Source organism: Carcharhinus amblyrhynchos, chromosome 1 (assembly GCF_965287045.1).
Source record: "Carcharhinus amblyrhynchos chromosome 1, sCarAmb.v2.hapA, whole genome shotgun sequence".
Taxonomy (NCBI): domain Eukaryota; kingdom Metazoa; phylum Chordata; class Chondrichthyes; order Carcharhiniformes; family Carcharhinidae; genus Carcharhinus; species Carcharhinus amblyrhynchos.
Genome location: NC_137324.1, coordinates 80,805,632 through 80,831,691, shown reverse-complemented (window position 1 = coordinate 80,831,691; position 26,060 = coordinate 80,805,632). Strand labels below are relative to the sequence as shown.

General features: G+C 40.8%; 1 protein-coding gene across 2 annotated transcripts in view; it reads right to left on the bottom strand.

Moving 5' to 3' along the window:
* The window catches only part of fryl (furry homolog, like), a 474,495-nt gene that overhangs the window by 424,028 nt on the left and 24,407 nt on the right, over positions 1-26,060 (bottom strand). For both annotated transcript variants that reach the window (XM_080187850.1, XM_080187842.1), the window contains one exon: positions 9,782-9,871. The gene's annotated coding sequence lies outside the window, so the exon portion shown is untranslated. The remainder of the gene's footprint in view (positions 1-9,781; positions 9,872-26,060) is intronic.

Genomic DNA, 26,060 nt, shown 5'->3' with positions numbered 1-26,060 from the left:
TCCTGATCATTTGAATGGCAAATCCGCCTCCAATGCTTCTTGGTGTTAGAAAATTAAATCTAAATTTCAAGTCTACCGTTTAGCTATATTGTTGAAAGATTTCAGGAAAATAGGTTATGGCGAATAAACGACTCTACAAATGTTTCTACAATTAGCACATCAAACATACATAATCATCTTTAATTCTTAAGATTTTAGAAGAGCACATTATACTAATACCATAATGGCTACTTAACCACCAATGGTAGACCTTTGAAATTATAAAGTGCAAATCTGATATACCTTTCGATTGTTGCGATTCACATGGTTGAATTCTGGAATTCATTAAATTTTTTTCATCAATTTCTTCCAATGTCTCTCCTATAGAAAGCAAACTCAAACGTCTCATTTTTAAAAGCCTGGGGGCACTGTCACAATCAGTAGCCCCAATATCCCCAGATATAACTGCAGGTACTACTCGCTTCAAAAAATCCATTTTTCACCTAAAAGTGCAGCAAAGAAACAGAGTAGCTTAGCTGCTTTATTCACAAATAAAAGTGCTCATGCAAACTTCCTTAATACATAAAGGTGGAATATTTGCAGTGGAGTTCACAGTGATGTCATAAAGGAATTGGGTGGTGCCTAAAAGTTGCAGGTCAATGTGCTATCATCAAACAACTTCTGGGATACATGCCCTGCCTTATAAAATGATAAGCATACAGAATACACAAATTGACAAGAGGCCTGGAGGTATATTTCAGTATAAGAAATGAATTTTTTTTTTAATTAGCAAACTCTGCATTCGTTGCAAATCAAGAACTGAAGAATTACATGATTTCTTTAAACATCAGATAGTTCAGGACCTGTTCAGAAACATGAACTTAGTTTCTGTTTGTCAAATACATTATTCTCTCCTTCAGACTTATTCATTGTGGGTGGAACCTCATATCTCCAACAGTAAAAGCTGTTTTCTAGAGATAATATGTATCATTTTAAATGCTATATAAACACTGGACATCTAAATTTATAGTCCAAACCATGCACTTTTACTCAAAATTAGAACATTTATATCCAACATAAAGCTGTTTATGTCAGGAACATAGTACCACAACAGTTCAAGCTGTGATTAAGATTTCTTGAAACACTCCTATGATGACGCACACAATGAAATCAAAAGGTGCTGTTTTGCAACAATGACTTATAGCTTATAAAGTGCCTTTAATGCAGAAACAGTAAGTGCTTCAGAGGGGAAACCGATGAAAAGAGTTAGAGATGACTACAAAAACACAGTCAAAAAAGGTGTTTTGAGGAGACATTTTAAACCAAGAGAAGCAACAAGACGGAGGTGCTTAAGCTGAGGCTAGTCCAAAGAATACAAACATATATTTGAAGAACAATTCAACAACTTGTTTGTTTGATGGTTCATGATTGAGAGATTTTCCTGTGTTTGCTGGAAATCAACAGGACTAACTGAAATGTGATTATTTTAAGTTATTTAGCTGAAGGTAACAGGTATTTCAAATATGATATACGCTTGCATAGCTAAGGCTTAATTCTATTAGCATAACACAGCTCACAGTAATAAAGGATGATACTTTGTTCCATGATATGAATGTTATGACCTGTTATACACTGCTCATTCTCCCATTGCATCGAGATCTGACTGAACCAATTGTTTTCCCATTTAGCATTTTAACACCAGAATAAATCTTTGTATCTACTGAAAAGATAACAGTTCCTTCAACATCTTTAAAATCATTAACATAGTGGAGCAATGGTTCTAATATGAAATGCAAAATGATTCGCCATGCAAAACCATTAATAATAACTCCCACTTATGAGAATGTAACAAATTCCTTATCCACCTCAGGCTCGTCCCTCCAATATCACATGATCTGCTGTACCGCATCCAGAAAACAAGCTTTTCCAAAAATTGAAATGTACTATACAAACAAGACTACTTTCATTCAGCAACTCTCCAAAAAATTCAACTATGTTATTCAGTCATAGGAACATAGAATTTGCTAAAAAAAGCTCTCTCCAGTTCATCTCCATTGTAACAGATAGTAAATTATAACATGGCTATTGACTATTCATGACAATGAGCCATTATCAATCAGTCCACAGTAGGCCCAAACATGAGATGAGGAAATCTCCTGTCATAGAAGATTTTGAGAACTATGGGGGTGCTTCTCCCATTCCGCCAGAAGAATTGTGTGTAGGCTAATTCATGGGATTCGCGCATGCATCTCCAAGCGCCGGATATACAATGCAGTCAGGACCATGCTGGAAAATGGCTGGAACAGCAAGTAAGTGATTTAAATCTGATTTTCATGTTTTTTTCATGTGATTAGCGGGCCAGGGAGGCGTTCAGCCTGGGGGTTCTGCAGGGGGTGGTGCGGTACCTGCCTCCCGTGGAGGGGCGTGGTGGAGATCAGGATGTTCCAGGGCGGGGCATCAGGGCTGGCCCAGGAATGGTCATGGGGACTGCGATCAGACCATGGGTGTGCCACGAGGGGCCCGGGCTCGTCAGCGATCGAGGTGGCCAGCAAACTGCAGGCTGACAGCTTGGAACCACTGCACATGCGCAGAGGATGTGGGTATGCCGGTGTTGGACTGTCTGTGCTTTATATGCTCTGTCTGAGGCCAGAACTCTCTATTCACCTGACGAAGGGACCTGACGAAAGCTTGAGAGTCTATTATCAAATACATGCGCAGAGGACCAGAACTATCAGACTCTGGCATGAATAGCTTCGCACCCCCCCCCCCCCAATCACCCCCCGCACCACCGCCCCCCGAGCTTTTAATGATATTCCCAATCGTGACCTCTGCATTGCACAGTGTGGGAGATTCAAATGTGAAGTTGCACTGAAAAAACAATCGTGACTTACATCAGTTTTCCCACAAATTCAGCACTTAGAACTTTTCTAGGAGAATCGCCCCTATAGGTTCATAGTCAATGAAAACATTAATGAAGCCAAGCCACAGAATGAAATATCAAGATAGATGGCCAAATGTTTGATCAAAGAATTTTGTTAAAAGGATATAAACATACATGCATTTACACTGCATAAAAGAAATAACTTTTATTCATTTACTGATTTTCATGACCTCAATAAGTCTTAAAGTGCTGTACGGAATAAAGTACATGTAGTCACTGTTGTAACAGAGGAAATGTGGCACATAATTTGCACACTAAATTCCACAAACAGCAATGAGGAAATGATTAGATAATCTGTGTTAGTGATGGTGATCAAGGGATAAACATTGGCCAAGACAAAAAGAAGAAAACTTCCCTTCAGCCTACCACTGTTACAAAATAGAGTAATGGGATCTTTCACATCTACCTGAGGGGGCAAATGGGGCTTTGGTTTTGTTTAAATATCTCATCCTAAGTACAGCTTCTCTGACGTTGCAGCATTCCTTCAGTACTGCACTGAAATACCAGTCTAGATTTCAAGCTCAAAACCTGAGTGGTAGTTGAACGACTTGAGTCGAGGCTGACATTTTTTATTATGCATTTGAATGAACGCTACTTCCACCATCTCCCTTTTGACCCTGGTCCATTGATTTACATAAATAACACAAAGATTTATAACACAGAAACAGAACATTCGGCTTAACAGATCGATGTCAATACACCACATGAGCTATCACTCATCTTTCTTCTTCTATTCTCCCTTCTACTCTTCTAGTGTCCCTGATGTACTTATCTACCTTTCAAAACTATCTGCTTCATTTACTCCCTATGATAGGAGGTTCCACGTTCTCATAACTCTCCAATTAAAGAGTTTTTTTGTGAATTCCTCACTGCATTTATTAACAAATATTTTACCTTTCTGGGCTTTTGGGTTGGATCCCCCACAAGTGGAAATATTTGTACATCATCCTATAAAATTTTTCCATAATTTTGAAGATCTCTATTATGTCACCTCATAATCCTTTCTCAAGGGAAAATTGTCCCAACCTATTATAGACAATTTATATAGTATTAAAAAAGTTATACGTAGGCCACATATCTATTTTTACAGATTAGCTTTTAATGTAGCCACATCAGGCATATGCTGTGTCCTCTGATTCTACTATTCTGGACAAGGTTATTCTACAGAAGTTATGTTAAGAACTTTTAATAATCCCATTTCATTTTCAGGCAAATGGAGTATGTGCAATCATCCCTTCCAACTATAGAATAGAAATTGACAAAGTAATGCCAGACATTGTGAACTGTCGAAAGCTGTCAAAAAGATAAAATTCCTTTGCTACAATTTTTAATCTTCATTAATATGTAAACTATGCCACTGGACTGGCAAGTAGCCATTTAGCAGTCTTTGCCCAAAACAGATAAACTAGGTAACTATAGACTAGGTGGTTTAATACCATTTATGAGCAAAATCTTAAATTCCAAGATAAAACTAACAAAGAATTAGAAATGCATGGTTTAATCAAGAGAAGGCAGCAAGGAGTTATTAAAAGGTTGCAAGCAGTTCAAGATATGCAATAAGGTGTCTCAAACGAGCCTCATTAGAAATAAGCAGGCAAATGATAAAAGAGAAAATGTAGCAGCACAGATAAAAAGATGATTGGCAATACAGGAATTAGGACAATTTGAAGTAGTCTTGAGCAGGTACTGCATACGTAACATGTAAAAAAAAATTGTCTTTCTTGCAAGTTGGTAAAATAATAAGGTATTTAATGAGAAGCAAGTAACAAAATCATGCATAGAAAAACACAAAACAGCAGACGTTGGCATCTGAAATCGATCATCCAGCTGATAAACAGCCATTGGCCTCAAATACTAATTCTGCTTCTCTCCCCTCAGGTGCTGTATAATCTGCTGAAAATATCCAGCATTTTCTGTTTTTTTAAAAAACATGCATATTCTTACACAAAATCGGTACGAGTTCTGCTGATTCCGTCACCACAATTTTTTCCAATCCCCAAACATATTGGGCGCTTTATTTTAACAAAAATGGTTACATTGTGTGTTTTAAGGTAATATTCTGGTCAACGTTTTTTAAACATGTACCATTATGCCTGAAATCTTATTTTAAATATCGTGACAAATTTTAAATCTAGTTTAAGAATTCCATTACTGCTGACAAACGTTCCAGCTAAGTTCAATTTAAGAGCTCATAAAGTCAGAGACCAGTGGACAACCTATTCCTAAATTTTCATCTGTCAAGGGTGGTTGCACTTTTCCATTATACTGTCACTGTAGTTCAACTTATAAAATATAATACCTTCTCTAAGATACCAATGGATTACTTTTGCATCAGCCAGGAAACAGCAATTTAACAGCATGGTTCAGCCCAATGCTACATGCATCAAATCTTTGAAGGCAAGGGACAAAAGTTTATATTAATACATGAACTTTTTGATGGGCCATGTTGTAACATACATGAAGCTCCAATTTTGTGTAGAAAACTTCCACAGGAGTCATAGTTTTCTTTGGTCTGGCACCTGTAATCACTAGTGGTTGTTGATTCATAAATAGCTGTTTACTGCTAAAATACAACTCCAAAAATGATTAATGTGCAAAACATAACAAGTACAAAACATTATTTCAGATGGATCTGATGACATTATATTAACACAGGGTTGAGCATCTTCGTAATTGTCCAACCCAGAAGGTAATGGATGCTCAGCTGTTGAGGACATTCAAGACAAAGATCAACTGATGTTTGGACTCTAAACTAATCCAGGGTTTAACACTCTTCAGTTCCAAAATAGCACCATTAACAGCTCCTTTGCCCTATGTCCATGACATCATTGTCAAACTCTCCTTGGCTCCCACCTTTCACTGACTTTCCATTCTGTCCTACCTCCTTCTCCAGGTACACACTGCATCACATTTCTATCCCTTTTCAGTTCTGTGGAAGGATCATATGGACTCAAAATGTAACTGTGATTTCTCTCCATAATGCTGCCAAAACTGCTTAGTTTATCCAGCATTTTCTGTTTCTATTTCAGGGTTCTGGGGATCACGCAGTAAAGTGAACTGAGATTGAAGATTAGTCACAATCTTACTGAAATGTCAGAATAGGCCAGTGTACTGCTTCAAGTGCCCTTGTACCATAAATGAAGACAGAGTACATTCAGATTATTAGTGTGTCTGTCCCTTATGCATATAAATGCATTACATATGTGAACACTTGACAGTGCTGTGGCAGAAATTTGAAGCAATTTTTTTACTTTTTTCTTGGGACGCGATACTGCCAGCAAGGCTTCACTGACAGTAACTTCTGAATTTTCACATTATTCTGCTCATGTCCAAACTCTGAAGATTGCAGTCAGTTTCAGTAGAGAAATTATGTTGAGTGCTGACAGCTTCACAATCATTACCACTGCAGAATCCAGGTCAATTTTTTTTCTAAGTTTAGATCTGTTCCAAAATTTCCTGAAAAAATTGCAATTAAACTTTTCATGAGACTACGTTTTTGAGTCCAGAGTCTTCATTGTCTGGTGTTGCAGAGTTGCTGGCCTTCTTAATTGAACCACCCTTATCCAAGTGGCTTAATTTTGTACCAGATTATCATTCCTAATAATTTTCCACCACAGAGATGAAACTGGCTGGCTTGCAGTTGCTGGGTTTATCCTTGCACCCATTTTTTTGAACAACGGTGAAACAAACAGTGTTGTTTGGTAGCACAATTCATGAAACAAGCAGGTTGACCACCCAGTTCATGAAATGGCATTGGAAAACTTGCCCAGTTCATGAAATGGCCACATTTCATTTGAAAAAAAGTAACATTTAATTCACAAACGTATAATCTGCTTGCTGTTTACTGTCTTTATCTATTATCCAGTATTATATCCAAATTCTTTCGAGAGTTTCTGTCCAATTTTTTCCATGCTTGAGGACAGTAATAATCTGTTCATATTCAGCAGACCACAAAATAGCACAGGTCTAATGGTCAAAACTATCTCCAGTATCTACAGAGGTTATGCTAGTTAGTAAAAATTTTTATGCTTATGTACTGGCTCTACAAGAGGTATGAAAGCCATCACATTTCCATCTGGGTACAACAAAGGAGAGATGAACTTGTCACCAATGAACTGTTTGGTGTCATTTGCCATTTGAGCCTTTGAAGTCAACCCCATGTTATTTTCACTTCCAACATGGAGTCCCACATCTTCCATCACCTGCTTTGAAGTAGAATAGGCAGATGTGAACTGGTCCTTTTGAAGCTTTTTTTTACATTTTATACTTTCTACCAACCACCATCTCTGTCATTGTAGGCAAACTTGCTTACCCAAATTTACAATGTTCATGTTGTTATTGAACAAATTAATGGTGTTAAGCTTGAACACTGCAACAGGCTTGAGCAATAATTTAAAGTAAGATTTTAAAACTCTACACAACAGTGGCTATTTCATGAAAAGGACAGTCAAACTGCTTATGGTTTGCCCATTTCATGAAATAGGCAGTTGCACAATTGAGTGTAATACATACACAATTATATGACAGCCTTTTGAATACTGCGCAGGGCTTGGCCTATGTTAAATACTGCACGTACATGGCTGCTCAAAAAAATCTAATGGCATAATAAGTCCTCACTTAAAGTTACAGTTGCAATCCTGATAACGGCAAATCAGACTTTCCCATCAAAACCAATGTAAAAGTGTCAGAAAACAAACATTAAAACATTATACCTGCAAGCTGAAATACCTTTCATGATAAAATTCCTACATTGGTATATAGACACAGAAACTAGGAGCAGGCGTAGGCCATTCATTCCATTGAGCCTGCTCCGCCATTCAATATGATCATGGATTATCTTCAAACTCAATGTCATATTTCCGTTTTCTTCCCATACGCCTTGATATCATTAAAATTTTTTAAAAATCTATCTTTCTTGAATACATTCAGCAATTTAGCCTCCACAGCCTTTTGCAGTAGAGAATTCCACAGGTTCACTACCCTTTGAAGGAAGAAATCTTTCCTCATTTTAGTCCAAATGGTACACGTCATATCTTGAGACTGTATCCCTTGGTTCTGGATTCCCCAGCCAGAGAAAACATCCTCCCTGCATCTAGTTTCTCCATCTCTGTTAGAATTTCATACATTTAATCAAATATTAGAATCCCCACAGGGCAGAAGGAGGCCATTCAGCCCATCAAGCCTCCATCGACACAATCCCATCCATGCCCTATTCCCCGAATCCTATGTATTTACCCTCCCTAGCCCCCTAAGGGGCATTTTAGCATGGCCAATCAACCGAACCCACATATTTTTGGAGTGTGGGAGGAAACTGGAGTACCTGGAGGAAACCCACATAGACACAGGGTGAATGCGCAAACTCCACACAGTGACCTGAGGCCAGAATTGAGCCCGGGTTCCGGGTGTTGTGAAGTAGCAGGACTAGCCACTGCACCACCATGCTCCCTCTCAGCCTTCCAAACCCTACTGAATCCAGGACCAGTCGAACTAATCTCATTGGACAGTCCAGCCAATCCTGATATCAGTGTAGTGAACCTCTGCTGCACTCCCTCTATGGCAACTTTCTTAGGTAGGGAGGCATGCAATACTGCAGATGTGGTCTCACCAATGCCCTGTATAACTGCAGTAAGATATCAGTGCCTGTCACTTGTAAAGACCCATTTATTCCCACACACGATTTCCTGTTTGTCATCCAATTTTTGATCCATGCATTAACCCCTATCCTATGTGCTTTAATTTGGCCCACTAACCTCTTATGAAATAACTTCAAAATAAATAAATTTTAAAATGGAAAAGAAATTTGCTAACTTCCTACTTAACATTCGCTTGCAGCCACACCTGCTTGCTGAACTTCACACTCGCTGCATATTTCAGTCCCTGCAGACTCTTCCTCTCACTAATATCTGGCACATATCTTCTGCCACTTCCTGAGCCTCCCTCCGCCTGCTGACCCTCCAGTTTGCAGCCTCCATCGTTCCGATCCTCCTGGTTACGGCAGACTATTCCACTTGCCAGACTTCTGCTCCTCACTTCAATCTCTGGAACCCTCACTGTGAGGGCGAGCTCTGAAGCTGAGCAGGAAGCAAGCTGGTAGCTACAGAGGTAGTGACAGGAACAGTCAGAGAGTGACAAAGGCTGTGAACTGGATAATGGGTGGCAAGCGGCAGGTTCAGAAAGTGGCAGACACTGCACAGAGTGTCAGCAGTGAAAAGCAGAGTCAAGGAGTGGCAGGGGCCATGAGCCAACGTTCTAGTAGCAGGTTCCAGAGTCAGGGAGTGGCCGTCCAAAATGGCACCAGTCAAATCATATGGCCGTATGTCAGAGCCACCATGGAACAATTTTAAAACAAAACACAACGCTAAATGTGAGTATAGCCCCTTTTATTGAATGACGCTAAAGCAGAACAACTTAAACCACTGAAGAAACATTAGGTACCAATCGTGCATTAGTCATTCAAGCAAACAAAATGTTATGTGTTCTTTTATCTCATTTAGTTACACCTTTCCAAGATTGCTCATAAGTTCAAGCATAATAAACAATTGTAAAATTTCATACTGTCATTCATGTAAACATTTCCACAATATTTTACTAATTTGCAAGCAAATTAGTGTTTAGTCATTTTAAACTAGGGAAAGTTGGTATGTCAACAATTACGTAAGCAATGAATTCATTATCTCCTTATTCTTTCCTTCCTCAATGGGTAAATGACAACATTTGCACTTGAGGTGTAAATGTTTCTTCACAGTCGATTATTAGAAATAAATGCTGAAAATGGAACATCTCCAAATGAGGTTTATTTTTGTACTGTACTTTGATTAATTCTTCATGCTTAAAAAAGCGCCACTACATTTTTGCACCTACCTAAATTTCCTGCGATGACCGTCTTGCCTAAATTCCATAGAGATGGGCTATATCTTCTCAAATGGTAAAATCACAATGGGATAAGAAAATCTGGAATAAAAAAAATGCACTGTAATTATTTAGAGTGAAATCTAAAAGTGCAAATTCAATAGAAGTGATGAATCTGATGGTCAGTCACAATATGAAAACTGATTCCTTCTTTTGAAGATCTGAAAATTAATGCAAGTAGAGAAACTTTTTTTTTTACAAAATCTACACAGTCCCCCTGCACACATTTGAGTGTTCTTCAATTTTGCCTCTGCCAATCTGCACCAAAGCCATTGACTTGGGTCAATATAGGGTGTCCTACAGGGAGCATGGGCACCACGAAGAAAAAACATCTATTGCAGATTTCTCAGTCACTTAGATTGGAAACTTAAACATGGGGGTGAGTTTCTGCATTTGTAATCTACCTAGTTAACTAAAAAAAAGTGCATTGTGGACCAAATCAAACATGTAAATTTCAGGCACGAAGTAATACGGACCCATTTTTTGGATCATTGAGGATAGATTTCAACATTGAACATTTTTTTCAATATGGCGTCACTCTATTTCACTATTCTTATGTGGCAAATGTCACTGCCTCACATGAAGAATAAACCCAATGATTTTATCTTCCATTCCCAACATCTATCCCACTCAATCTGCTCCTTCAGTAACCTTCGCTAGATGTAGTCATAAGAACATAAGAAATAAGAACATAAGAAATAGGAGCAGGAGTAGGCCATCTGGCCCCTCGAGCCTGCCCCGCCATTCAATAAGATCATGGCTGATCTGTCGTGGCTCAGTTCCACTTTCCCGCCCTCTCCCCATAACCCTTAATCCCCTCTCTTATCAAAAACCCATCAACCCGCTTCTTAAAAATATTTAGCGAGGCAGCCTCCACCACTTCAACGGGCAGAGAATTCCAGAGATTCACCACCCTTTGAGTGAAGAAGTTCCTCCTCAACTCCGTTCTGAACCGCCCCCCCTTTATCTTGAGGCTGTGCCCCCTAGTCCTACTGTCTTTTTTGAGCGGGAAGAGTCTTTCCACCTCTATCCTATCCATCCCATTCATCATCTTATACGTCTCAATGAGATCTCCCCTCATTCTTCTAAACTCTAACGAGTACAAGCCTAGTTTATTCAGCCTCTCCTCATAGCTCAACCCCCTCAACTCCGGTATCAGCCTAGTAAACCTCCTCTGCACTCCCTCCAAGGCCAAAATATCCTTGCGCAGGTGCGGCGCCCAAAACTGCACACAGTACTCGTTCAAAGTAGTCGTTCAAATAACACTCTACATTGCAAAAAAAGGCATCACAGCATTACTGTAGATGATCTGCTGGATTTGTAGCCTGGACACCAATCTGTTTAACAGTTTTTTTTAGTTTATTTATTGGTGTCACAAGTAGGTTTACATTAACACTGCAATGGAGTTACTGTGAAAATCCCCTAGTCGCCACATTCCGGCACCTGTTTGGCTACACTGAGGGATAATTTAGCATGGTCGGATTGTAGGAGGAAACCCTTGCAGACACGGGGAGAACATGCAGACTCTGCATGGACAGTAGCCCAAAGCAGGAAGCAAACCCCGGTCCCTGGCGCTGAGAGGCAACAGTGCTATTCACTATGTCACTCCAGACAGACAGGAACACGTGGCGGCCCATTTTATGAAATTCCTTTCAGGCAACCACAATGGTCATAATTCTTGTTGACAAGTAGATCTCAGCCTCTCCTGACTCCTCCTGCAGCTTTCCTCCAAAGCATCTAGCATTCTTCCATTCTTCCTGCCACAAAGGAAATCTTATGTCCTCTTAAACTCACTAGCTTCTTCTTCATTGGATTAACATCATTCTCCCTTTCATCAGCATTACCACCAAGGAATTCCTTGTGTTGAATGATTTCAAAATTGAGTACAATTTGCTCCCTCTGGTTCCTGTCATTATTTGATTTCAACTTCCATCCAGGGCTATCCTCTTGATATCGCCATTTCATGTTGCATCTCAATTTCCAAGCGTGTGACACCAACGCCTTTTGCACATTCACTACCATCAATTCCTCCTGTCTTCTACAATCATAGTACATTAATTTTTGTCCTTGGAAAAAACTTATCCCCACCTCCTTCAGAATTCACACACTACCTTTCCACTGGCACCACAACTGTTTCAACCTAGGATGAGGCAATGGCCTAATGGTATTATCGATAGACGATTAATCCAGAAACTCAGCTAATTTTCTGGTGATCCAGGTTTGAATCCTGCCATGGCAGATGGTGGAATTTGAATTCAATAAAAAAACTGGAGTTAAGGATCTACTAATAACCATGATACCAGTAGATTGTCAGAAAAACCCATATGATTCACTAATGTCCTTTAGGGAAGGAAATCTGTCGTCCTTACCTGGTCTGGCCTTCATGTGACACCAGAGCCACAGCAATGTGATTGACTCTCAATTGCCCTCCAAAGGGCAACTAGGGATAGGCAATAAATGCTGGCCAGCCAGCAATGCCCATATTCCATGTTTGAATAATAAAACATTTCTCCCACTGTTGACATGCTCAACTTTTCCCTCACCTTTGTTTTTGATTCCCTTATTCCCACTAAATAATTTTCTCCTGCATCTGCTGTTACTTCTGAACTTACTTTCTTGTGTCTGTTCCCTACCTTGTTCATACCAACAAGAGTGGCCTGGTCAAGTTCACAATTAATGCTCTGTGACAAAAATGCATTAAGATTCCTTATCTCTCAACAGTACTTGAGATGATTGACCATGCCCTCTTCTTCCATCACCCCTCTTTCATTCAGTTGCGTGGGACTACAAATACATATTTCTCTCCTTTCTTTGTGTTAGTTGTGGCTCAGCTGGTCATTCACTCATATCCGAGTCACAAGGTTCTAAATTCAAGCTCCACGACAGGGTTTGAACATAAAAATCCCAGCTAACACTCCACTGTTGCTCCCTCTGTCTTTTAGACGGAACATTGAACTGAAGCCCCAGCTGCCTTTGGGTGGATATAAAAGATCCAAGGGCACTAATTTGAAGAGTAAGGGACGTGTTAATGATTTATCCCTCAACCAACACCATAAAAAAAATCTGGTCATTATCTGGTCGATTTTGCTGTGCATAAAGTGGCTGCTGCAATTCCTCTACTACAACAGTCCCACCTCTTTTAAAGTATCTCACTACGACAAAGCACTTTGAGACTTCACGTGATCAAGAAAAGTACTATATAAATACACGATTTTTTTTCTTTCTGCTCTAATACAGTCAATGCATTGCTCGCAATGGCTTCTCTTCCAGCCAGAACACAACTATATCTGGTGCCTCAAGTCCCTCTTTCTCATTAACTTGCTGCATCAGTGACATAATTTGCATGGATTCATCTTGCATATGCAAACCAACATCAATAAGCCCCATCTTTCCCTTACTTCACAATCATCGCCATACTATCAGATTTCCGGACTAAAATAAAGTCAACATTTCACCCTAATAAGCATGAGGAAGACCAGAGATATTATTTTCAGCCCATACCATGAACTGTGCTCTTTTGCCACTGATTCTATCAGCCTAAGTGGACAGATTGAAACATTGTAAAATACTGGCACCCTGTTCAGTACAGAATTGTTTCAAAGCCCACTTTTTCTTTACATCCTAGTTGCAACTTAATGGCAAGAAAGGTTCACACATTCTCAAATTCCAGTTTATTTGATCTGTCGTACCAAGTTTCATACTGTGAGCTTGTAGTATGTCTGCCTTAGATTACAAAATATTCCACTACGACTTGAGTTTGACATTTCAATTTTAAGATGCCATTCAAGAATTAAACATCTCTGACACTGCCACCTAGTGTTACTGTATAAGAACTAACAAGAGCTTGTGGTGTGGGCAAGAATTATTTGCAAGAAATATTAGCAAGAATGGAGATTGTTTAACTAACAGAGTAGACATAATTGGGTCATTTTCAGGTTGGCAAGATGTGACGGGTAAAGCGTCACAGGGGTCCGTTCAGAACTATTATATATAGTTATATAATTGTAACTATTTACAATTATATCAATGACTTGGAAGAAGGGACTGAATGTATGGTTGCTAAATATGCTGATAGTACAAAGATAAGCAAGAAAGTAGGCCTGAAGAGGACATAGGGAGTCTGTAAAGGAATATAGATAGCTTAAGGAATTGAACAAAAATTTGGCAAATGTTTTCTCATGTGGGAGAAGCTAGAACTAGGGAAATGAGAACAATTTTTTTAGATGGTCATGAGGCATTGGAGCTCTCTTACCCAGACAGCAGAGTCATTGAATATTTTTAAGGGAGAGGTAGATTGATTCTTGACTAACAAGGCAGTCAAAGGTTATCAGGGTATAGGCAAAATGCAGAGTTCAGACATAATCAGGTCAGTCATCATCTTACTGAATAACAAAGCAGGTTCAAGGAGACAAATGGCCTACTCTTGGACCCAATTCTTTACTTCAGTATTCACAGTGGAAAAGGATCTTGGTGATTGTAGTGCAGCGGACTGAAAAGCTCGAGTATGTTGACATTAAGAAAGAGGAGGTGTTGGAGCTTTTGAAAAGCATCAAGTTAGATAAGTCGACGGGACCAGGTGGGATGTTCCCCAGGTTACTGTGGGAGGTGAGGGAAGAAGTTGCAGAGCCTCTGGCGTTATCAATGGAGACTGGAGAGATTCTGGAGGATTGCAGATGTGGTTCCTTTATTCAAAAACGGGAGAAGAGATAGCCCAGGAAATTAATCGACCAGTGCATCTAACCTCAGAGGTTGGTAAATTGATGGAGAAGATCCTGAGAGGCAGGATTTATGAACATTTGGAGAGGTATAGTATGATCAAAATTAGTCAGCACAGCTTTGTCAAAGGCAGATTTGTGCTTTACGAGCCTGGTTGAATTTTTTAAAGATGTGACTAAACACATTGACAATGGAAGAGCAGTAGATGTAGTTTATATGGACTTCAGCAAGGCATTTGATAAGGTACCCCATGCAAGGCTTATTGAGAAAGTGAGGGGGCATGGGATCCAAGGGGACATTGCTATGTGGATCCAGAACTGGCTTGCCCACAGAAGGCAAAGAGTGGTTGTAGATGGGTCTTCTCTGCATCGAGGTCAGTCACCAGTGGAGTGCCCCAGGGATCTGTTCTGGGACCCTTGTTCTTTCTGATTTTTATAAATGACCTGGATGAGGAAGTGGAGGGATAGGTTGGTAAGTTTGCCAGTAACACAAAGATTGGAGGTATTGTGAATAGTGTGGACGGCTGTCAGAAGTTGCAACGAAACATTGATAGGATGCAAGACTGGGCGGAGAAGTGGCAGATGGACTTCAACCCAGATAAGTGTGTGGTGATTCATTTTGGCAGGTCAAATAGGATGACGGAATATAACATTAAGGGTAAGACTCTTGGCAGTGTGGAAGATCAGAAGGATCTTGGGTTCCGGGTTCATAGGACGCTCAAGTCAGCTTCACAGGTAGAGGATGTGGTTAAGAAGGCCTTCATCAATGGAGGAATTGAGTTTAGGAGTTGGGAGATAATGCTGCAGCTGCGTAAGACCCTGGTCAGACCCCACTTGGAGTACTGTGCTCAGTTCTGGTCACCTCATTACAGGAAGGATGTGGAAGCCATAGAAAGGGTGCACAGGAGATTTACAAGGCTGTTGCCTGGATTATGAGAATAGGTTGAGAGAGCTTGGTCTTTTCTCCTTAGAGAGATGAAGGATGAGAGGTGACCTCAGAGGTGTATAAGATGTTGAGAGGTATTGATCGAGTGGATTCTCAGAGGCTTTTTCCCAGGGCTGAAATGGCTGCCACAAGAGGACACAGGTTTAGGGTGCTGGGGAGTAGGTACAGAGGAGATGTCAGGGGTAAGTTTTTCACTCAGAGGGTGGTGGGTGCGTGGAATCGGCTGCCAGCAGTAGTGGTGGAAGCAAATTCGATAGGGTCTTTTAAGAGACTTTTGGATAAGCACATAGGACTTAGTAAGATAGAGGGTTATAGGTAAGCCTAGTAGGTAGGGACATGTTCGGCGCAACTTGTAGGCTGAAAGGCCTGTTTGAGCTGTAGTTTTTCTATGTTCTAATTCATATGTTATGTTATTAATGAACAAAGCTTGCTTCTAAGCTAATACCTGCTAATATTTAATAAACAAGGCTAACAATCAAGTATTAATTCACTATCCAGAATCTACAATCCAAAGGATGGTCTCTCAAATGCCTGGCTGGCAGTAAATGCTTCAACAGAATAAATATTATTTGCATGTTCAGGAATTCTTATTTAAAGACAACCTGGCTAGCAAGTAAACAACGACTGTGTTGACTTCTAATTACCCTGTTCACTGCAAGAGATAGGTGTATACTAATGGATCTCCGATGGTGTATTTCATTTTATGGAGGTCTATAAAATAATGAGGGGCATAGATAAGGTAGATAGCCAACGCCTTTCCCCAGTTCTAAAACTTGAGCGCATAGGTTTGAGGCGAGAGGGGACAGATATAAAAGGATCCAGAGGGGCAATTTTTTCCCCCACACAGAGAGTGATGAGTGTCTGGAACAAGCTGCCAGAGGCAATACTAGAGAGGGGTACAATTTTGTCTTTTAAGAAGCATTTAGACAGTTATGGGGGTAGGATGGGTATAGAGGAATATGGGCCAAATGTGGGCAGTTGGGACTAGCTTAGTGGTACAAACTGAGTAGCATGGATAAGTTCAGCCAAAGGGCCTGTTTCCGTGCTATAAACTTTTTTGGCTCTATAACAACTGGAGTTTATCAAAGGTCATTGTATAATTCAATACAAAAGGGAGCAATACAACCAATCATGCTTGTGCTGGCTCTTCCAAAAAGCGATCAAATTAATCCCAACTCCTTGCTCTTTCCTCATTAGCCTACAAATTTTTCATTTTGGCAAATGTGTAGACAGTTCTGGTCTCCTTATGAGAGACCAGAAAGGATATACTGGCACTGGAGGAGGTGGAGAGAAGATTCACTAGGTTGATTCCAGAGTTGAGAGAGAGTAGGCTTTCAAGGAAAGACTAAGTAAGCTGGGACTATACTTACTGGAATTTAGAAGAATGAGGGGTGATCTTACAGAAACACAAAATTATGAAGGGAATAGATAAGATGGAAGCCAGGAGGCAGGTGAAACTAGAACTAGGGGGCATAGCCTCAGAATAATGGGGAGCAGATTTAGGACTGAGTTGAGGAGGAACTTCTTCACCCAAAGGGTTGTGAATCTGTGGAATTCCCTGCTCAGTGAAGCAGTTTTTTTAAGGTAAAGGAATTAAGGATTAAGATGAGCAGTTGGGTAAAGGGAGCTGAGTCCACAAAATGATCAGCCATGATCTTACTGAATGGCAGAGCAGGCTCAAGAGGCCAGATGGCCTACTCCTGCTCCTAGTTCCTATGTTCTTATGCATCCAATTTCCCTTTAAACATTAGTTTTGAATTTGCTCCAACCACCCCTTCAGATAGTGCATTCCAGATCACCACAATTCATTCTGCAAAGGAGTTTCCTCATGTCACCTCTGGTACCTTTATCAATGACCTTAAATCTGTGTCTTTGATTACTGACCCTTCTGCCTCTAGAAACAATTTCTCCTTATTTACATTCTGAAAATTCTTCATTATTTTTAACACATGCACCAAATCTCCTCTCAGCTGCCCCCACATCAAGGTGAACAATCCAGCCACTCCAGTTTCTTCACATAACTGAAGTTCTTCCATTTCTGGCACCATTCAAGCAAATCTTTTCTGCATCTTCTCCAAGGTGTCAACATCCTTTCTGAAGGGTGCTGCCCAGGATTAAAGACATTATACCACCAATGACATCCCCTATGTTTTACAAATGGCTGAGCATTACCTATTTGTTTTTGTAGTCTGTTCCTACTAAGAAAACAAAAGATCTCATGTCTTTTTTAACAGCCTTATCAACTTATCCCATCAACTATAAACATTTGAGTCTTCACCCCGCAATATCTCAGTGTATCCACACCCTCTAAAATTGTGCCCTTAGTTTATTATAATCGCTTTTCATTCATCCTATCAATATCTATTGCTTCACACTTCTCTGCATTAAATTCCAGGTGCCACTTGACTGCTCATTCCACAAGTTTGTCTATGTCCTCTTAATTGATCCCCCTCATTTATTTGCTACATTTCTAAGTTTTTTCTGCAAACTTTGGAACTATGGTTTGTATATCATCCATATCATTAATACAGAGCAGCGGTCCCATCACTGATCGAAGTAAGCCTCTCTCTAGTCAGGAAAAACAACCATTCACCATTATTCTGTTTTCTGTTCCTTATTGTGTCAGCCATCGTTCAGAAGGTAGTACTTCTACCTCCAAGTTAGGAGGTTGAGGGTTCAATTCCCATTCAGGTGTGAGCAGAAAAAAAAATCAAGGCTGACACTCCAATGCAGTGTTAAAGAAGTGCCATAACATTAGAGGCGTCATCTTTTAGATTAGGTGTACTGAGGCTCGCTTAGCTGAAAGTACACCCCATGACTCGATATCAAAGAACAGGATTTATCCCTGGTGTACTGATCAATATTTCACCCTCAAATTGATTGCCTCATTTTCTACATTACAACAGCAATTACACTTCAACAGTGTATCACTGGCTGTAAAGTGCTTTGAATATTGGGTGAATACAAAGGCATTAAGTAAATGCAAGACTTAAGTTTTCTCTTTTTCTTAGTCAATTTTGCATCCACTGTGCCACAGTCCCTTTAATTCCATTAGCTTTAATTTTGCTAACAGGTTGATTATGCAATACTTTGTCCAACACCTTTTGAAAGCCATATGCACAGCATCAATGGACTTGTTACAATCCCATTCAAGACCATTAATGTTTAAAAAAGAAATCCAAACACCCAGCAATTAACCAACAGAACTATACCACAAAATTTCACATTTTTTTAAACAAAAACTAGCTTTTATCATACAGAATTAAACAATTGTTCACTTAATACTATAGTTTACAAATACTTATGTTATTAACTCAGCTCTACTTTTTATTTCCCTCCCCCATCACCACTCAAGAATTCCCTTCTATAGTATAATAATCATGAAGGTGCATTCAATTCTTTATAGACCAACCCTACAGTATGCCACAGTCCTCTGGTATTTACTTTAATTTTCCATTATATTCCAGCTTTCTCCAAAATACAAGATTAATGGATCCTTCCATTCAATTTTAGCTAACCAACCCTCCAAATATATTTAAAGATTTTGTCATTTAGACTTCTGCATTTCCTTATCATGTTTTTTTTCTTGTCTACTCCCATAGCTTTCATGCAGCTCATCCCAAATTAATGGAGAGATGACAGCACAGCAGTAATGTCACTGGACCAATAATTCAGAAACCCAGGTTAATGTTCTGGGAAACCGGAGTTCAAATCCTAACATGGCAATTGGTGAAATTTAAATACAATTAATTTTTTCTAAATCCTGGATTAAAATTTAGGCGCAGTACCGGCGACCATGAAACTATTACTGATTGTCTTAAAAATACCATCCAGTTCATTAATGTCCTTTGGAGAATGAGATCTGCCATCCTTACTCATTCTGGCCACCAGTGACCCCAAGTCCACAGCAATGTCATGGACTCTTCACTATTTTCTGAAATGGTCCCGAAAGCCACTGAATTCAAGGGTGCTTAGGAATGGGCAACAAATACTGCACATCACATGAAATAATATATTTTTTAATTTGACTGCTTTCTGGACAAGGGTGTGTGACTACCACTTTTTTCCCCCCACAATCAACTCTGACCCTGCAAGATAAACACAGTTTACCTTTTAAGTATAATAAATCCAGATTTGTTTGTTTTGTATTTGCATCAGAATTATCAGTTTCTTAGGTTTCTAATTATTTTATATTTAGCACTTTAACCTCAAATCTAAAAGTGGTGAGTGTTATGCCCAATAAGGGGTACTGCCAGTAGGTGACACGCACAATGCACATACGCACAGCGGTCAGCTTTTAACCCCTGTCTGTGTGTATTCAAGTCCAGTATATTCCTTTACCAGAGATGGTAATCAGTCTTTGGATTCTTTTAGCATAACCTTGTCTGGAACCACAGGGAGGAAAGGGTTTCATTGTTCCTTTGAGAAACACACTGCAGCCATTCCTGTCAGTGACTAGTGGTACATTCTTAGCGATCTTCAGGGTCTGCGTCCTTTTCAAAAGTATAAAATTCAGGTCTTTTTAAAGTCCAATATTTCCATGTATAATTCCAAGGTTTCTTCTCCATCGTATCACAAGTCAAATTCCATTTTTACTATGTGCTGTTCTTGGGTTTTTAACCGGGATTCTTGGGAATTGAATTATGCAACTTTGCCTAAAAACAAGCGAGTGATCTTAATTTGATTGCTACTGTTCACCATTTTAAACAGTGAGAACATACAGCAAACTGTGACAGAACAATTATAGAGTAAGTGAGATTTAGCCACACATCAAAATTGTACTGTGCTTTAGAAGCTTGTGTTTTAGCAGCGCATAATGTTTCCCCAGTACTATCAAAACTCAAGACTTCAACAGACCAAAGTACAGCCCAGAAGTCTGACAATATTCTAATTAAGCTTCTGCAATCTCTGTGGAAGAGGACTTGGTTAAAGATGTGCAGATCCAGATGGATTGGCCATGCTAAATTGTCCCTTAACGTCAAAAGGTTTGTAGGTTAGGGAATTAATGGGGTAATACGAAGGGTAATGGGAATAGGGTCTGGTAAGATGCTCTCTCAGAGACAGTTGGTGCAGACTCGAAGGGCCAAATGGCCCACTTCTGCACTGTAGGGTTTCTATGGTAGATTTGTGGGAAACAAACAAGTTTCACTCAACCGGGCTGTAATGTGTCATCAACTTACTATTGATAGCCATTAGAGAGAAGAAGGGAAAGGCATGAACTGACGACAATGCTGTGCGCTGAGATCAAATGTCTGACAGAGCTGTTCACAATTTATTTTATAGAATTCATGTTAATAATGAATTGTGCGCATAATTCTGAAAAGTCAATGACTAGAAACTACTAGAAGCTAAATAAAAGCATTCCAACAGTTCTCCAATTGAATGACACTGATGCATTCAGTGAAATTGAATGTTTTGCAAACATTGACACTGCACAATCTGAAATAAACTGAGAGCACCACAGCCGTGTCACAAATACCAGGTTCAAGCTCAAACGTCTGGGAAAGGCTGAATACATGCTTTAGTGAAGACGTTAAATAACACAAAAGACCAATGGCTAAATGAACCACACTACTATGGAATATGTAATTATTTTTACTTCAGTTTTGCTGAACATTAAACACTTCAGTTACTAGGGAAAAAAAATAATAGTTTCTTTGAAGAAAGTTGAGTAGCTTGACAGCTTGAGGGATAGGGGAATACAATGCCTACTAGTGGACTCAGTTTGTAATCACATTTGGCACAGGGCTTATCCCTCTTACTATCATGAAAGTGGACTACAGCTTCATCATCTACTTACCAGCATATTGAACATTTTACGGAATTCTTCTATTTTAAAAGCCAAAGGATGCTACAAAGGCAATGATGGCTGATACAGTAAAGTTTTTCTGGGAAATTCCTGTGTGGAATTGACATGCCTGTCCTGAGAAGAGATTCTTGAAAGAAAGGCATGGAAAATGCAAAAATCTGGACTTTGATCTCCTGTGTTTGTGGAGACAGTGGACTATTTCCTACATCTGATCAAAATTCCAGAACCCATCTCCTTCTGATTTATATCTCAGAATATGTGTAAAAAAAGCTGAGGAGATGAAAGTAAAATGGATTGTGGACGCAATGCATGCTTATTTCCCTCTCCAGGAATACACAGAGGAAGTGGGTTAAAATTGGCTGAAGTACAGCAAGTGGCAGAGCAGAAGATAAAAGAAGCATGATAGACTCTCTGTGTCTCGTTGAAAACACATGCCTTTAAGATGAACAGAGAACACTGCTGAAAAAGCAGGATCTCAGTCTCTCGCTCCCTCCCTCAAGACAACTTTTGCAAGGGAGTGAATTCTTCAGCAGAGTGCAAAACCAAACCAAGCCAATAAGTATTTCCAACAGATTGTGAAACTGCTAACTTCGGCTCCAGTTCCACCGAAATATCAAAGTAACTGCTACAACCATCCATGGTTCACAGACAAGCCAAGGACTGGTTTGTATATTGCTTTTAATTTTTATTTGGACTCAACTTGCTCATTTCTGATGTGTCTGCGTGTGCTGCACCTTTATTATTTTTTCTCAGGTTTAGTAACTAATAAACTTACTCTTTTTTCTTTGACTCAAGAAAACCAAATTGAATAGGCCCCTTATGAAAGTAAGCAAATTTGGAATGTGAAAAGGTATCCAGGGGAAAGATTTTTAAACAAATCTATGTTGCAACCATTTGAGGGGGTTGACTAAAAAGGGATGCCAGCTCATTTCCCCTCACCCGGTTATAATAATATGAACACAGGTGCTTATAACTTTATTGTTGGCCTCTGAAATTCTATCTTCCAAAAACGTGACGTCATTTAAGATTCTGCTGTTCATGACCTTACTCGCACCAAATTTGTTTGTCATTCCTGTGCTTGCTGATCTACAGTGGCTGAATAGCATTTCGGTTTTAAAAATTCTCATCCTTATTTTCAAATCCCTCCATGGCCTCAAACCTGCACTTCACTACAAACTAAGCCCAACAACCCATCAACACCATCTAATTATGGTCTGCTGATCATCCTAGATTTAAATTCTCTGCAAACAAAAGGAACATGTTCATGCTGAGTGTCTTCTTGAACTACCCAGGGATTTGAGGAGCCTATTGTTCACCTTTGTTTTTCCCATGGCAACGTCCTAGCCAGTCAGTCTCCTTATCAACTATTCAGTACTCTTTTCTCCGACATATAAATTGTAATTTATTAAAACTTGGAATTCCCGTGTTTGTCTTGAATATTCACACATTCAGGAATTGTGCAAGTCCCACATGCTCAAAATACACAGTTGGAATTGGAAGCTCTCGCAAACTGTTCAGTTGAAAATATAAGAACATAAGAAATAGGAGCAGGAGTAGGCCATCCAGCCCTTCGAGCCTGCCCCACCATTCAATAAGATCATGGCTGATCTGTCGTGTCTCAGTTCCACATTCCCGCCCTCTCCCCATAACCCTTAATCCCCTCGCTTATCAAAAACCCATCAACCCGCGTCTTAAAAATATTTAGTGAGGCAGCCTCCACCACTTCAACGGGCAGAGAATTCCAGAGATTCACCACCCTTTGAGTGAAGAAGTTCCTCCTCAACTCCGTTCTAAACCGCCCCCCCTTTATCTTGAGGCTGTGCCCCCTAGTCCTACTATCCTTTCTGAGCGGGAAGAGCCTCTCCACCTCTATCCTATCCATCCCATTCATCATCTTATACGTCTCAATGAGATCTCCCCTCATTCTTCTAAACTCTAACGAGTACAAGTCTAGTTTATTCAGCCTCTCCTCATAGCTCAACCCTCTCAACTCCGGTATCAGCCTAGTAAACCTCCTCTGCACTCCCTCCAAGGCCAAAATATCCTTGCGCAAGTACGGCGACCAAAACTGCACACAGTACTCCAGCTGCGGCCTCACCAACGCCCTATACAGCTGCAGCAAGACCTCCCTACTTTTATATTCAATCCCCCTCGCTATGAAGGCCAGCATCCCATTCGCCTTCCTGACCACCTGCTGCACCTGCAGGCTGGGATTTTGCGACTCACGCACAAGGACCCCGAGGTCCCTCTGCACCGTCGCCTGCTGCAGTTTTTCGCCACGTAAGTAATAGCCCTTCCTACCATTATTCCTACCAAAGTGGACCACTTCACACTTGCCAACATTAAATTCCATTTGCCATTTCCTGGCCCATTCGCCCAGCCCATCTACATCCTTCTGCAGACTCTCCACACCCTCCGCACAATTTGCTGTTCCACCAATCTTGTTGTCATCAGCAAATTTCGAAACCATACACTCGGTTCCCTCCTCCAGATCATCTATATAAATGGTAAATAGCTGAGGCCCCAGCACCGACCCCTGGGGCACTCCACTAGTCACCAACCGCCAATGCGAATAGCACCCATTAACCCCCACTCTCTGTCTCCTATTTGACAACCAATCCTCTATCCACGCTAACACCCTACCCCCAACTCCATGCCCCCTTACCTTCTGCAATAACCTCTTGTGAGGTACCTTGTCAAACGCCTTCTGAAAATCAAGAAAGACCACATCCACCGGCTTTCCTCTATCCACCGCCCTAGACACATCCTCATAGAACTCCAATAAATTTGTCAGACACCACTTCCCCTTAACGAAACCGTGCTGCGTCTGCTCTATCAAGCAATTCCCCTCAAGATGCCTCGCTATTTCCTCCTTGATGACGGATTCTAACATTTTACCTACAACAGACGTTAAACTAACCGGCCTATAATTCCCCGCCTTTTGCCTGGCACCCTTCTTAAACAACGGCATAACATTAGCTGCTTTCCAGTCTTCCGGCACTTCCCCAGAATCCAGCGACGTTTGGAAAATAACCACCAAGGCATCCACTATCACCTCCGCCATTTCTTTCAGAACCCTCGGATGCATTCCATCCGGTCCTGGTAACTTGTCCACAATCAGTCCCTCCAGTCTGTCGAGCACCGCCTCTCTAGTAACAATAATGTCATTGAGACCCTCCAGTCCTACCACTTTTCCATCGCTAACACCCGGCAAATTATTCACGTCTTCCTCCGTGAAGACCGAAACAAAAAAGTTATTCAACACCTCAGCCATTTCCCCATCCCCTACCACTAAGTCCCCCCCACATCCTCTAAGGGTCCAACGTTCACCCTAGCCAGCCTCTTCCTTTTCATATATTTATAAAAACTCTTGCTATCCTTTTTTATATTAAGCGCTAGCCCAGCTTCATAGTTTCTCCTACCCTTCTTTATCAACTTCTTTGTCAATCTTTGTTGACATTTAAACCTCTCCCAATCCTCTTCTCGCCCACTACTCTTAGCTAGTCTAAACGTCTCCGCTTTTAATTTAACACTTTCCTTCACCTCTTTCGTTATCCACGGCTTATTACCTCTCCTCCTACGGTTCTTTTTAACCATCGGAATAAATTTCTGCTGAGCACCAAGAAAGATCTCCTTAAAGATCCTCCACTGCTCCTCAGCAGACCTACCTTCCAATGCGCTCCCCCAGTCAACATTCGCCAATTCTTCTCTCGTCCTACCGTACTCCCCTCTATTCAAACAAAGGACGCGTGTCCGGGAACCCACTTTCTCCTCCTCCATCTGCACCAGAAACTCCACCATACAATGATCACTCTCCCCAAGAGGATCCTTCACCACAAGGTCCCTAATTCTACCCACCTCATTACATAGCACCAGATCCAAGATAGCTCGCTCCCTCGTCGGCTCCAACACACACTGTTCAAGGAAACTATCCCGGCAGCATTCCAAGAACTCCTCCTCGAGCCCACCGTGTCCAACATGGGTCGGCCAATCAATATGTAGACTGAAATCTCCCATAATTACGGCCGTTCCATTCTTGCACGCCGCACTTATTTGTGCGTTAACAGCCCGCCCCACCTCCAGATCATTATTTGGGGGCCTATAGACGACACCCACCAGCGTCTTCCTCCCTTTGCTGTTCCTAATCTCCACCCACAACGATTCGACGTTCTGCTCTTTGGTTCCTACATCATCCCTTGCTACCACCCTGATGCTATCCTTAATCAGCAGAGCTACGCCCCCCCCCCTTTTTCCTCCCACCTATCCTTCCTAAACACTTGATACCCCTGGACATTCAGCTCCCAGTCCCTGTCACCTTGCAGCCACGTCTCTGTAATGGTCATCAGATCATATCCATTTGTGCTGATCTGCGCCACCAGCTCATCCACTTTATTCCGAATGCTTCGTGCATTCAGGTAAAGTGCCTTCATCCTTGCCTTCGCCTGGACCCTATTTGCCAGAACACCACCAACCACACTCACGCCCCCTACTCCCTTTATTATTGGGACATCCTCGGCCTCTTCCCTTACCCGTACCGTCTCCTTAACTTTAGCCCCCATAATGTCACCTACCCTCACACCCTTCCCCCCCCCCCAATTAGTTTAAAGCCCTGTCTACAGTCCTATTTACACGATTCGCCAGCACTCTGGTCCCAGCACGGTTCAGACCAACCCCATCCCGCCCGAACAGGTCCCATCTACCCCAATACTGATGCCAATGCCCCATAAATTCAAACCCATTCCTCCCACACCAATCCCTGAG